We start from the raw sequence: 15,030 nt of genomic DNA, 5'->3' as shown, positions 1-15,030 counted from the left end.
GATCCTGGTGGTCTTACTCGGCATCGACTTTGGATCAAGCAAAATGCCATGGAAATTGCTTGGTGGGCGCCAGGAGGGCAAATTTTTGTGGCGCCGACGCACTGTTGTGACTGCTAATCTGATGATTAGACCTCACGTTCTACTTCGACCAAGGCCATGCTGACCAAGACTACTAACGGTTTTTTCGACCGGGACCCCATCGGTCACGACAACAATAGTTAGGAGAGGGAAGATGATCCCCTTCCTCCTTGCGATTCCTCTATAAATTTCAGGAGTTGTAACTGAACTTGGTTGATCAACTGGAATTAGTAGCGACATCCTCACAGTTAGCCCATAGAAAATGCCTCGTTCCCACAATTCTTCGGCTTTTTCATTTAAAAAACACGTTTCGACGCCTCGTTTTCATCAAGTATAAACAAAAAATTTGTTTTATTGTTTTTAAACTACTACAGACAATATGTTCCCCTTCACGCCATTTTCCATTCCGATTTCTGACTAAACATAAGGAATGCTTGCATCAAATTTGTTCTCATCCTAAATAGAATTTATTTTGCAAGGAACAACATCAGATACTTTGACTATGCACACAGCAAAACATAATCCAGGCCTCTGGTAAGCCGTAAGAGAAAAATAAAACATGATGTGCGAACCACCTATGTACATTGCATCCTTCCAGCTACAAATTTTTCTGCTGCTACCCACCCTTCCAGTTACAAAACATAATCCAGGCACACCCTTTATTCCACCATTCGACCTTTATACCCCCAGGAACGTGTAATTGATGCACACAGAAGAGAAATAATCCGCGAGGGAAGTATGGCATTAGCCGCTCCCCGGTTTTGTACTACTGACCAGCTGGTTAGGTACGCAGATCTGGCCTTGGATTCCGAAATGTTGCTCTGTAGCGAGGCGATTGTCGCCTCCAGGGCCTCTTTGCACGCCGCATTCGAGACTGCATGAAACACTGGAGTCCCAGGAGTCCTAGGGGTGCCGACACTGCCAAAACTGTTCTGCCTGCTGGGCCTGCTAGTTGAAAAAATATTGTCCATATCTCCAGTTACTGCAGTAGCACAAGTTTGTAAGACACTTGAAACCTCATTAAAAGGGCAACACAAAAAATAATGTGAAGCCCAGGGCATGTAAAGTAGTTCATTCCATACCTAGGTTCCTCAGCTGTTCGATGGTTCCCTGGCTAAGAGACTTATCAAACTTAAGGGGCCCGAGAATTCCAGCAGTTATCCTCCCCGTTGCATCACCTTCAGATCTGCAAATCATGGAAAAGGTGTTCCAGCTCTTCTTCTTATGCCGCGGCCTCAATCTGCATGTTCAAATGGATATAAGTACTTGAGGTATCTAGTAACAGTGTATTCCCAACAGGTTTTGACAAAAATATTGAAAGAAGTATTCCTACCGGTTCTTTAACTGAGAACTTTACATTATCCATCATCCACTTTTGCATTCCCAGTTTCCCACCGCCTAATTGATCCATATTTAACTTTCCATTCCAATGAATTGATTTCTCAAACGAGGTTTTATTGCCTGTAAACCTTCAATTCCACCACCAAATATCTGCCTATCAGAATACAGAGGAGAGTAACAAATCGAAATACAGAAGTATAGCAGCCATGGATATACGGTAAATCACTCCACTGGAAATGTTCTTTCGTCCAGCACCTTCTCTGCACCTCCCAAGTTAGGTCGGCCACTACTTTTGGCTGACACGTGCAGATTCCTGAAGGTTTATGCCAGCATTTATCATCCCTACCAATAGGATCACCACTACGAGGGGAAGACCAATCTCGTGCTTCTTCTGTCCCTTCAAGTGCGAACAACCAGTTTCTTAACAGAACTGACACAACAAGATCATCTGGCACCCCCAGATCAAACGTTGAATTGCTGTCATTGTCTTCGGATCTTCCTTCTGTAATATTAGGGGGTAAGGTGAAATGAGAAACACTTTCCACACAAAAGAAAGGAATAAAACAAGAAACGGAAGATCTTCCTCCACCATCTGAAATAAGGACTTGGAACATTTCTCCGTTATTCTTTCAGTAGTAATAGTAACCAAAGTAGAGCTTTTACAATCTAGAAAGTTGCAAATGTTTACCTTCCTTGTCAGTGACGTGAGATGGTGTGAAAAGTTTCCCAAGTGGACCAGAAGATAAATCCTTCAGTCCTCTCAAGAGGCCTTCTCCTGGACCACCATCATGTCCTGTAATACCGAAACGATGCAGTAAAGACTCAGTATACCTCAGTCCACCTCTACATCTAACCGAACACATAGATCAAACTCTTTGAGAGAAAACGATAGGTTGTTAATTGAGCAATCAGGAAATGTGGCACCGTGATTGGGCACAACTCCATCAGCTAAGAATGAGGCAATTCTTAAACAGGATCGTTCCTGAAAGTGTTAGGAATGGGCAACTGCATTCACAGGAGGGCCAAGGGCCAGTACATATACATGTGTATGGTAAAGGCAAGAGAGACTATACACATCTAACACCCCCCCTCAAACTCATGGTGGATCAACAACACTGAGTTTGGAGAGAAGAAAACGATGCTGCGCTTGAGTCTGTGCCTTCGTGAAGAAGTCCGCCAACTGTAACTCAGAGGGCACATAGTGAAGAGCGAGAGTCTGATCCTGCACAGCAGCACGCACAAAGTGGGCATCCACACCGATGTGCTTGGTGAGCTCATGCTTCACCAGGTCACGCGCAATACTGATAGCACCAGTACTGTCTGACAATAAGGGAGTCGAGGTAGTAGCAGACACACCAAAGTCCTCAAGTAACCACCGTAACCAGATCACCTCAGCCGTCAGCATAGCCATGGCTCGCAACTCAGCCTCTGTACTCGAGCGAGAAACGGCAGTCTGTTTCTTTGTCTTCCAGGCAATAAGAGAGCCACCAAGAAAGACACAATAAGCAGACAGCGAGCGTCGATCAGAGGGATCACTAGCCCAGGTAGCATCAGAGTAGGGCTGGAGCTCAAGAGAGCTGGAGCGGGGAAAGAAAAGGCGCTGAGAGAGCGTGCCACGAAGATATCGTAGAACACGGAGGAGATGACTATAGTGGACAGAGGTGGGGGCTGAAACGAACTGACTCAGGATATGAATAGGATAGGAGATATCAGGACGCGTAACAGCAAGATAGACAAGACTGCCAACAAGGTGACGATAGCGAGTGGGGTTAGGGAGAGGGTCACCATCAGAAGCACGAAGCTGAACGTTGAGTTCCATAGGAGTCACAACTATGCGCTCATCACCGAGAGCAGCGCGAGCAAGAAGATCCTGAATATATTTTTCTTGGGAGATGTAGAAGCCATCAGAGGTCGAGGAGATCTCAATCCCAAGAAAATAGCGAAGTGTACCAAGATCAGTCATGAGGAACTGGTCGCGAAGGCGAGCCTTAACAAAGGCTATGTAGTCAGAGTCGTCACCAGTGATGATCATGTCATCAACATAGAGAAGGAGCAGAGTCCGACCACGAGGAGACGTGTGAACAAACAACGCGGGATCATGATCATTGGGCAAGAAGCCAGCGGCAGTCACCATAGAGGCGAAGCGCTCAAACCAGGCGCGAGGGGCCTGTTTAAGACCATAGAGGGAGCGGCGAAGTCGACAGACCAAACCATCAGGAGCATAGTACCCCGGTGGGGGCTGCATATAGACCTCCTCACGCAACTCGCCATTAAGAAAAGTGTTCTGAACATCAAGTTGAGAGATAGACCAATGACGAACAGAAGCAACAGCAAGAAGAGTGCGAACAGTGGTCATATGGGCCACAGGAGCGAATGTCTCATCATAATCGCGTCCCTGCTCCTGCTGAAAACCACGGGCCACAAGGCGCGCTTTGTAGCGCTCAAGAGAACCATCAGAGCGAGTCTTAATCTTGTAGACCCACTTGCAGGTGATGGGACGGACACCGGAAGGGAGGGAAACCAGATCCCATGTGCCAGAGCGCTCAAGGGCAGCAAGCTCTTCGGCCATCGCAAGCTTCCATTTAGGCTGAGTCATGGCAGTCCGATAGGAAGTGGGCTCAGCAATAACAGAGTGACCGTACCGATCAGGAGAGTAGCGATCAGGCGGGGGCGAGGCCGAGCACGGAGGTTATGAACCGGGGGAGGCGTGAAAGGAGGTGCACCAGAGGTGGAAGGCGCATCAGGGGAAACATCCTCAGAACGAGGGCGACGAGTATAGTGAAGAGGAAATGGTGAGAGAGGGCGACGGACTGGAGATGATGGTGGAGAGTTGGAGGAGGAGGATGGGGAAGATGGTGTCGGTGGTGAAGGAGAAGGAAGGAGAGGTGCAGGCGGAGGAGGAAAAACATGAGGAGGCACATAGCAGGGTGTATCAGGGAGAAGAAGAAAAGAAAGATCGTCCACAGAGAAGCTCGAGGTAGAAGGACGTGGGTAGTAAGAGCGAGACTCGTCAAAGGTCACATCACGCGAGATGCGCAAACGACGACCAACAGGATCCCAGCAGCGATAGCCCTTGTGCTCATCACTGTAGCCAAGAAAAACACACTCAACCGACTGAGCAGTCAGTTTGGTGCGTTCTCGTGGGGCAAGAAGGGCATAGCACACACATCCAAACATACGAAGAGCTGAGTAGTTAGGAGAGCGACCAGTGAGACACTCCATAGGAATACCACCCTGCAGAGCAGTCGATGGCTGTATGTTGATGAGATAGGTGGATGCAGAAACAGCCTCAGCCCAAAAATGGGGTGGGAGAGAAGCGGCAATCATCAGAGCACGAGTCGTCTCAAGTAGATGACGATGCTTACGTTCGGCAACGCCATTCTGAGCATGTGCACCAGGACATGAGAACTGGGCAAGAGTACCCTGTTCCGCAAGAAAACCACGCAACAGCTGGGAGATAAACTCACCAGCGGAGTCAGCACGAAAAGTACGAATGGGCGTGGAAAACTGGGTGTGAACCATGGCAGCAAAACGTTTGTATATAGAGAGAACCTCGCTACGAGATTTCATAAAGTAGAGCCAAGTGTAGCGAGAGAAATCATCAATAAACAAGATATAGTAGCGGTGACCACCTTTCGAATCAAAGGGAGCAGGACCCCATACATCAGAATGAACTAAGTCAAAAGGACGCTGAGATACCGACTCACTGGTAGGATAAGGTAACTGGGTCTGTTTGCCAAGTCTGCAGCCATTACAATGTAAAGAAACATCTCCAGATACAGACCCTAAGAGGCCCTGACGAACTAAAGAAGACAAGCGAGAGCCACATATGTGACCAAGGCGATGATGCCACTGCTGGAAGGACGCAGACGAAGAGGCAGCAAGAGCATGGGAGCTGGCTGAAGTGGTGGCAGCGGAAGGAACACAAAGCCAGTCAACCTCCCAAAGGCCCTCTGACTCACGGCGCCGGGGGCCAGCACCAACCAAAGCCTTGGTGCGACGATCCTGAATGGAGCAAGAGTCGGTATCAAGAATGACACGACAACCAGAATCAGTAAGTTGGGCAGCGGAAAAAAGATTCATGGTGAGGCGAGGAACATGTGAAACACTAGGAACAGAAAAAGATGGAGTGGAAAGAAGACCACGGCTAGCAACAGGAAGAGGTGTGCCATCAGCGGTAAGAACATTAACAGGCGAATCAAGAGGTCGGAGAGAAGACAGCACGGAAGAATCAGAAGACATATGAAAAGAGGCTCCAGAATCCAGAACCCACGAAGATGTACCTGACTGTGTAGATGCCTGCGGTGGTGGAGCAGTGGCTGCAGTCACAGCAGCAGCGGAACCGGTCGACGAAGAGCCTGAGGAAGCTAAGAGACGCTTGAGCCTCATAATGTCCTGGTCAGTGAGTGACGGGGTCGAGGAGGATCCAGGAGTCCCACTGGAAGAGGAGCGCCTCTGGTCTCGCTTCTTCTCACGGCAATCAGACTCTGGGTGACCTGGCCGAGAGCAGTAGCCACAGAAGGTGTCACGGCGCGACCGGCCCCTCTCAGCATAAGAAGGACGACCCACCCCCCTGAAGGAGTAGGCAGGAGCGGTGGAGCGGTGAGGCGAGCAGGTGGCATAGGAGCTCGGGCGGCCAACACTGATGGAACCACAAGTAACCCAGCAGAGCGTAGGCGGGTCTCTTCAGCACGAAGCTCAGCAAGTACCTCCGAGATAGGAACACGACCACGAGCGAGCAGGTGAGCACGACGAGGCTCGAACTCAGAGCGAAGACGAGATAAGAACTCGTGAACCCGCTGAAACTCCAAATTGGACCGTGTAGTCCGACAGCAACGGCAAGTTCCACAAACGACGGTCCGAAGAGAGTCAAGCTGACGCCAGATGGCAGAGCACTGTGAATAGAACTCATCAACAGAGGAATCACCTTGCTGGAGTGCATGCTCCTGACGCACCACAGATAGGTAGAGAGCATCACCAGAGGGCTGATAGCACTGACAGAGATAAGACCACATCGCTCCAACTGTGCCAAGTCCCATGAACTCCAAGGCGAACTGAGGAAGGACACTCGCAGTAAGAACAGCAGCAGCACGAGCATCATCATTGCACCACTGAGTGTAAGCAGACAGATCATCACGATAGGCAGAAAGGGCATCCAAATAGGTTGACATCTGCTGATCATAGGCATCAACTGCAGTATCATCGAGAGCCTTGGCGGCATCACAATCAGCCTGAGAAGCATCAGCAGCAAGAACCGGCGATGCTGGCGGGGTAGGAGCCACTGGAGCAACAGGGCAAGGCGGACAGAGGACCTCGCCAGAGAGAACACCCCACAGAAGGAGACCGCGCATGTGGATACACATAAAGCCCGCAAACTCGGCATAGTTGGTGCCATCGAAGATCACTGAGCACCGAGGAACGGCGACATAGCCCGAAGAAGACATGAGGAGCTCTTTTTTTTGTCAACTGCTATAGTAACTGCTACAGGAGACCCCGATCCAGATCGGGATCGGGCTCGCGCTGGCTCGATCCAGCCCCGATGGAGGAAGCGGGGGGGGGGGGGGGGGCGAGCGGGGGAGGGGCCGGCCCTGGGCAGCACCGGCTGCAGCAGGAGGCGGCAGGGTGCGGGGAGGTCGCGGCCGGGCGCGGGGAGGCGCGGGGAGGTGGTGCCGGCCGCGGCCGAGCACGGGAAGGCGCGGGGCGGCGCGAGGCGGCAACGGCAGGCTGCGGCCGCGCTCGGGGCGGCGCGGGACAGCGACGGCAGGCCGCGGCCGAGCTCGGGGTAGCGCAGGCCGGGGCGAGACGACGTGGTGGCGGGGAGGGAGAGAGCCGGGGGCGAGGGAGGAGGTGGCCGGCGCCGGCAACGAGGTAGAGGGAGGCCGGCGACGGGGGAGCTAGGCACGGAGCTGCGAGCGTGCGGGAGCGGGAGAGGAACCTAAGCATCTGATACAATGTTAGGAATGGGCAACTACATTCACAGGAGGGCCAAGTGCGAGTACATATACATGTGTATGGTAAAGGCAAGAGAGACTATACACATCTAACAGAAAGGTCACCTAAAATGCAAAATTACAGGCAATATTTAATCAAACAGAAAAGTTGAACATTATGTTCCACTGTTAATGTTGAAGAAGACACACCGTAAGAGGCTAGCATGTGATGACTGCTTTCGAAGCACACTTTGGAGATGATGGAGAGGAGTGGTCTCAAGACAATAAAATGAAAAGAAAGAAATACCAGCAGCAAATTTCAAGAATTGATTCCCAAATGGATAAATTGGAGGACAAATGTTTTAACCTGATAAAGTAGCATAATAGACTAGGCCCTGAGACGGTTGATAACTTGATATGATACAAGCAGTAGTACAAAAACGAAGGCATAATCAGTATTCACCGAAATCAGGCATAGGCAAAGATTCTGGTGGAACAGCTTCTATAAATGATTAAAAAAAACTTGTATCAATGTCCACGGAGGACGAAAAAATGTGTCGACGTAGAAATAATATTCACACATGAGACACAGCAAAGGTGTGTATTCCTAACAGGTTTTGACAAAAAGATGGAAAGAAGTATTATATCCATAGCCCAAATAAAATCTCTATCACGGTTATATCAGAAGTTCACATTGCCAAAGTAACATAAGAAGTGCATAGATATAAATTGTACTGGATTTCCATCTAAATTAAGAGAGTAAGTAAATGACTATAAACTTCATGACTTGTGTAGTTTCGTCACTATAAACAAGGTATGTATCTTACCTCAGAAACAGCCCAGCAACCTTTATGCAAGACATGTTTTTTGAACTCTCCCTGTCTGAAATGCTACCCTTCAAAAATAATGAGAAAAACACTAGGTGACTACAATAGAAAAAATTCTCTGACAAGAAAGCCTGAATAATTATGTAATCAGAGAAGCGTACAGTACTCAATAGACAAGCAAAAAAATGTACCCGTGAGAAGAACAGTGATTGCATTACAAGGTCAGGCTAAAACTCTGTTGACGCAAACAAAATTTCAACAAACAAGTCACTATAGATGTCTATAAATAGCATATTCAAAGTTGATTGGGCTGCTAGTCCTTACCAGCATCTTCAATGCAAAGGAACTCTGTTTACCATGGAAGATCCTGCTGCTTCTGCATGTTGGCAAAATAGGAGAAGGAAAAGAGTAAGAATGCAAAGAATATCCATATGTGTTATATCTGATAATTCTACTACATAGAATGCAATCATAAAAACTACATGATAAAAAGAAACCTGTTGAGACTTTGGATCTAAATCTGCTCTATCTAAGCACGCAGATACCCCAGTCATGAATCAAAGAAAGGCCCATAAACCTGCCAAAAATGCGTTTCAGGTTTGACTGATACAAACAGGAACTGAGCGACAAGCTAAAGTTTTATGGTCAATAACTATTACATGGTTCACTTAAAGCAGGATAGAGAGCTTCAGTAACATGCAGCTGAACCTCCAGGACAAGTGGACTCTTCTGCTCCATTCGTTGCAGAGTTATCTGATGCTCGACAAAATTTATAAGCGAGGAAGTCAAGACATGCCGAACTTCCAACATCAATTAACAAATTCTCAAAGTTGACAAATCATATTCGAGACAGAGACACTCACATTAGAATCCCCTGATATTCCTGCCAAAAACTTTTCACCGCCAAAGAACATTTGCTTTGCTCCCTCATCATCTCGCTTGTTATCTTGACTGCTTGAAGAGTTAAATCATGTATCGGCAAACATGTCAGGGTTGGGTAAAAGATCAACTGAAAGTAACTGCCATTCCAATTTCTGTGAATTTAGACAAAAAATATGGGAGATCAGAAATTGTGTATACTATTCTTCATTGATTATGTCCTAGTACATTAGGTAACAGCACAAGACATTAATTTGCTCGGATAAACTAGGAGAGTATCAAACGATGAAAGCATAAATGAATCCTGTGCTCCTGGAGAAATCCCTTGCTTCTTTCAAATTTACAACCTATATAAATGATATTTCAATCAAGTGGCTGAAAACAATGATTTTACAAGTTCAAGTGCAACTTTAATCTGGCAAGAATACCTGCCATTTTTCGTTTTTTTAGACTATTTGGAGGGCCAAAGCCCCCCTGGTTCCATTGCTTGAACGAAACTAGAGATACAGAGAACAAAAGCACCTACAGCGCATCCGAAGGGAAAACTAAAAACATCTAGCAAAGTTCTACTGATTATTACAGCTCATAAGGCCGCAGCCTGAGCAGATTGAAAAGCAAAAACTAAAGCTAAATTAACGATTGCAATGGAGTTAGGTTCGTAGCCGAAGTCCATCTTCATTTCCAGACTGTTTCAGCCCCCTTCTTCTTCTTCAGAGGGGATTGTGTTGGAGAAGCAGTAAGATCTAGCGGCGTAGTTGGGCTGGACACCACATGCTTGAGGTTCCAATCTCTTCTGGGAGGAGAGGAAGGTTCGTTGCCATCTGCAGGTTTTGAAAACAGCGACAACTTGTTGAGCATTGACCTCTCCAGCCCCTCAGCATTGCCCAGCTGCGTCACTCCTCCATAGATCAGCCCACCCCCAGCCTGAAGGGGGTTTGTATGAGCAGATTTATCATATTGGAGATTTTTTTTCAGCCCCTCCAAATGATGTTTTTTGAAAAGGATCATCCACCGCCTGATAGTCACCTGTATCATACACCAAACTATTCATGTCCGTCCACATGGCATTTTTGAAGATATGGGAATTTCCAATCTTCCATATACTCCATAAGCACATGCACAGACAGAATTAATAGCAGCGTGATTCTTACTAGCAGGCCAGTATCTGGCAAATGAAAGGAAGTCATCTCCCAGACTAATTACAAAGAAATTACAGATGTGTTGCCACATGTTTTTAGCGACCACACAATCAAAGAAAAGGTGTGTAATAGTTTCTTGTTCTGAACAGAAGACACACTCAGGGAGGTTTCCAATCCCCCTCTTACTGAGATTGTCTTTTGTCATAAGTTTATTGTGAGATAAAAGCCATAAGAAAACCTGCACTCTTGGGGGCACCACAATAGACCAAACTGAGGGAATAAAGATAAGTTTAGCCCCTCTAAAGTTAATAATACTGTAGAGCATCTTCACAATCAGTATAGGCAATTCCCAAGATGATCTGCTCTAGGCAGTACCGATCTTCCATCATGGCAGGGTTAAAGATCCTACGAAAAGTAAGTTTGATGTTTTGACCATCCCAAACATCAGCTACAGACACACACTGTTGGTGACAAATAGAATATAGAGGCCAAAATTGAACAGATAAAGGGGAGGCGCCAAACCAATTGTCTTCCCAAAACCTAATCTTGGTTCCTTTTCCTACAGTCCATCTATGACCAAATTTAAGAGCCTTAGCTGCCCAAAGCACCCCATTTTTCGTTTTTTGTGTACAGTACAAAATTACGAAATGTTATAGCTGCTAGTGGAGGTGACCTGAAAAGAAATTAGGAACTAAAATTCCTGTCCTTAATGATGCATCCAGTTTTACTCTCTAAAAAAATAATAGGAAAAAACTGAATATGCAAGTAAGTCACCAGAAAAGGCCTAAAGGTAATTTCAGGACAAAAGAAAAAGGTTTAGCCCCATTTGTCATCAGAAATAAAACTGAATATGCAAATAAGTATTCAGACTTTCCAAGTGTTTCCAATACCAGGTCCACAATGCGTACTTGTACAGTCATGCCATCTGCAATCTAAGCCCAGTATAGCATATTACTTCAGATTTTGTAAGGGTATATTGCTTCAATAAATTTGCATGTGATCCATAGTAAGAAACTGTTATACAATTTATAAAAATTATTAGTAAAACAAAAGGTGCAGACATGCACACACTGGAAAAAACAGACTATGAAGCAGAAAACAGAGCCTAGAAAGATTTAAATTAGCTATGATGAATAACATGAACTATCTGGATGATTTAACAATATAATCATCATTTTAACAGAAGCAGCTCTGAGTGACGGGCCTTACAGATAATTTTTTTGAATGTGTAAGTACCTATTACTGAACATCAAGTGCAGTGAAACCAACCTTATCAGCATATCCATATCCAGTGCTTTCAAAGAATGAGAAAACAACATCAGTTACTGAATGGTCATATGACGGTACAAAATCACAACCTGGTAGGGCTGGAAAGATTTTCTGAATCGTCCGTCTCTACAAGCATGAGATCAAGTTTATCAATGTTCACAACAATTGGCTCCACTTGCACATTTGATACTGATGGCAGCCATAATGACAAACAAGAGAATCTAAATGCGAGACCTGAAAAATACGCTTGCATTTGCCATACAGAACTACCAACCACCATAAGGTCGATGTTAACTAAAAGTCACTAACTTCACTACAACATCAAAATAAGCGTGAGACCACTCTTCCGTAAGTTACACAACTGTGACTACATGCAAGAAATCAACAACAGAAACAATTCCATGCCAATGCCAAACTGAGTGTAAAGCATAACCCTCGAATCATCACTTAACCATACCAACGAACATCTCAGTCCAAATTTATAACCCGCGACTAAATTTGTAACAACGACAGTCGAATCTGCAGCTTCAACACAATTTCTAGCAACGAGAAGCACAAGATCCCCGACTTGACAGCATTATAAATAACAATTCAGCACAAACACAAACATGTGAGGAGGCGCCTTTACCCTGATCTGGAGCTTCCACCAACAGGCGCACATACCAGGTCCCATGATGAAGTCTACCCGCCGAATTTTTAATTGTGGAGCACCTACTTGCTAAACTCCCTGCCAGTACATGATAGCATATTATCACAGAAGGTGAGCACGTCTCGAGCATTTAGCTCTTCATGCTTTAATCCAGCCTTCTTCGGGAATTTATCTCCCATTTCGCCTTCCACCTGTGTCTAACGAACCCCACTTGCAAACTTAATTCCGTGACATCTTTCAGAAACACCTGAACATTTTCCACAATTGTCCATGTGAGAAAAATGTTTGACCCTGGTTTCCATACTGCACTCATCAGAGAAAGAGACGCACCTCTGATGCTTGTTCTCCTCCCACGCGACCTGCAGCATCACGCGACTCATCTCCCGCTAAACGAGCTGCAGTGACAACACAAAACTCAATACAGTTACAATCTATGTACACTGCCTTCTACAGAATACTACTAATTATCTCACTCACCACATCCTCCATTAGATCTAGAATGCACCATTGATCTTTGGAACACAAGTCCTCCAGGTCCAGCTGATCACCGCCTACCTGACAAAAGTCCAAATATATTAGACACATCATGGACTCCTGTGCCATGTCAGAGACACACTTGAAACCAATCCAGCGTCGGTGTCCCCTGGACTTCTCATGTGCAAGCTGCCCTGGATGAGCGTTCGAGAGAGAGAATGAGGCCAGGGGCGCACCTGCCAACGGACTCCGGTACCGCAGCCTGGTCCAAGGGGACGTGCTCCTCCTTCCGCTGCTGCTCATGACGAGGAGGGCTAGGGAATTGAGACGCGCACTGCTCGTGGTGGCGTTCGGCAAAGGGGCGGGTCAGGAGCGTCGTACCCGTCGCGGAGCGGGACGAAGAGATGGGGGCGGAGGCCGTCAGCTTAGGCCTGGGAGGCGAGAACCGGGGAGTGAGGCGGTCGGTGGCGGCCTCGAAGGGGACGACGAGCGCGGATTGCAGGGGGACGAGGATGTCCTCGCCGCCCGTCTCCATGATCGGCCTCCCTGCCGCGGCCGGGCGCCCCGTGCTGCGCCCCTCAGCTTCTAATTCCCCCTCCACCGCGCGGCGTGGTCCACCCGGTCGGCGTGCCGCCCCGTGAGGTGCCGGTACGCCCAGCTAGCCGCGGTGAGGGTGGCGAAGTAGAGCGCCGCGGCGGCCACCACGAGGAGCGCGAACGCGAACGGCACCGGGCTGGTCAACAGCGCCAGCCAGCGGACCGAGGAAGACGAGCGCCACCACTGCGCCCGTGAGGGTCAGCCCCGCCAGCACCAGCAGCGCCGCGCCGGCGATGAGCAGGGTCAGGAGGCCCACCACCTGCGTCGAGGTCGGGAGGTGCGCCTGCACGCGCCGCAGCAGCGTTGTCGATGGGTCGTCCAAGTCTGTGTGCCCCGGCGGCCGCGCCGAGGCCACGCCGCCCTCGCCGTGCCGATCCGCCATGGAAGGGAGAGTGTCTGTGAGGGAGCTGGCCTAGGACTAGGAGGAGGGGCGAGGAAGGGTGCCGGTGTTACGCCCCCTTCGGCCGTGGAGCGCGTAGAGGAGGCCGGGGAGGGGTGGGGGGTGGGGAACGGCGGCGGCGGCGGCGGGGGTTGGTGGGGGAGGGAGGAGGCAGAGCAGGTGGGCTGGCGCTGGGGCCTGTGCGCACGCACATGGAGGAAGAACGAACACGTCAAAAAAAAATTATGTTTCCAACAAATGTTGCCAAAAGTGTTTCCTGTTGGGGACCGTGCATATTTCCTTCATTTCCTCCCCCATCCCATGGCGGCTAGGGCAAACTCTTCTCCTCCAGGCTTTGTAGGCGAGCCCGTGGATTCACCTCCACTTTACCTACCGCTCCGGCGGCCGGTGACGGGAAGGGGAATTCCGGCACCTCCGCTTCGATTAGTAGTAGGTTAGGGTTTTTGGTCGTCGCATGCGTGGCACTCGGGTGAATAGCGGTGCTTCTTCTTCCAGTTTGTCTTCCGGGCTCCGATCCTCCTCGAATCCGTCCGTCTGGATATATAGTCGATGGAGTTCCGGCGTAGATTCCTGGCGTCTCCTTGGGGCGGTGAGGTAGGGCGTTCTCGTCGTGCGGTGGTTTAGGTGCTGCAATTCTATTCAATAACGTTGGTCCTTAGGGACACGTGCACGATGACTTCTTACGGTCATCGACGAGGTCAAGCTGGCTCTGGTTGGGGACCGACGATAGGAGCACATCGACGGCTCGTTCTGGCGGTGGTAGTGGTCCTTCGATGATCTCGGAATCTCGATGTAAATTTATTATGTTTGAGATGATTTTGTATTTCTGGTGAACTTTTATAATTATCTGGATCTTTTCACAGAAAAAAAATTATAGGGATCAAGCAATAGTGTAAGAAAGAGGGTCCAGGAGGGCGACCAAACCCTAACAGTCACTCTCGCTTACCCCTCTCCGCCGCCACCAGGGCACATCGTTGGGTAAGACCACGCGACGACGGGGAGGTCCTAATCGGGGGTGGTCTTCATGAGGTGGTTCTCAGTGGCAGTGTTGGTGGAGCCGAGGTCCCTAGGCACGGGAACCGAGAGGCAGTGAAGCAAAGCTCCCTGGGTTCCAGGCATCCCAGCTCCTGGCCTTGTGGGGGTCTAGGGTGTCTTCTACAACTCCTCTGACCCGTCTTGACTTGAAACTTCTCGAACAATTTTTCACTGATTTTTTGGTCCCAGAAAAATATTATTTCTGCCAATTCTAAAAAGATGTAGAAAATCACAACTGGCACTATAGAGTGGATTAATATGTTAGTTCAATAAGTAAATATAAAGTTGTGCCAAAATGATGCAATAATGGTATAGATGTAGCATGAACATAGTAAAAAATAGTTTAAACATATCGACAGTGCGCTGAATTAATGTGATAATTCAACTTATCGAACAGGCTTTTGGCTTTTTT

The 15,030-nt window shown here is 48.2% G+C and overlaps 2 long non-coding RNA genes across 6 annotated transcripts; both read right to left on the bottom strand.

Annotated features, from left to right (window-relative positions):
- Positions 1 to 531: 531 nt before the first annotated feature.
- On the bottom strand, positions 532 to 1,552 carry LOC123167012 (uncharacterized). The gene is made up of 3 exons (XR_006483750.1): positions 1,412 to 1,552; positions 1,161 to 1,318; positions 532 to 1,060 (listed from the first exon to the last, which is right to left on the bottom strand). It is a non-coding gene; the product is annotated as an uncharacterized lncRNA (long non-coding RNA).
- Positions 1,553 to 1,562: 10 nt separating this feature from the next.
- Positions 1,563 to 13,719, bottom strand: LOC123167011 (uncharacterized). 5 transcript variants are annotated; one of them, XR_006483749.1, is made up of 12 exons: positions 12,823 to 13,719; positions 12,590 to 12,667; positions 12,443 to 12,507; positions 11,103 to 12,359; positions 9,040 to 10,081; positions 8,836 to 8,929; positions 8,674 to 8,753; positions 8,501 to 8,552; positions 8,368 to 8,411; positions 8,177 to 8,244; positions 2,108 to 2,212; positions 1,563 to 1,921 (listed from the first exon to the last, which is right to left on the bottom strand). It is a non-coding gene; the product is annotated as an uncharacterized lncRNA (long non-coding RNA). The 5 variants fall into 5 exon arrangements; XR_006483747.1 differs by having other exon boundaries at positions 1,564 to 1,921; positions 9,040 to 11,589; positions 12,092 to 12,359; positions 12,823 to 13,718; XR_006483748.1 differs by having other exon boundaries at positions 1,565 to 1,921; positions 9,040 to 11,208; positions 11,464 to 12,359; positions 12,823 to 13,717.
- Positions 13,720 to 15,030: the final 1,311 nt, after the last annotated feature.

Source organism: Triticum aestivum, chromosome 7D (assembly GCF_018294505.1).
Source record: "Triticum aestivum cultivar Chinese Spring chromosome 7D, IWGSC CS RefSeq v2.1, whole genome shotgun sequence".
In the NCBI taxonomy this organism is placed as follows: Eukaryota; Viridiplantae; Streptophyta; class Magnoliopsida; order Poales; family Poaceae; genus Triticum; species Triticum aestivum.
This window is presented reverse-complemented; position numbering and strand designations above follow the sequence as displayed.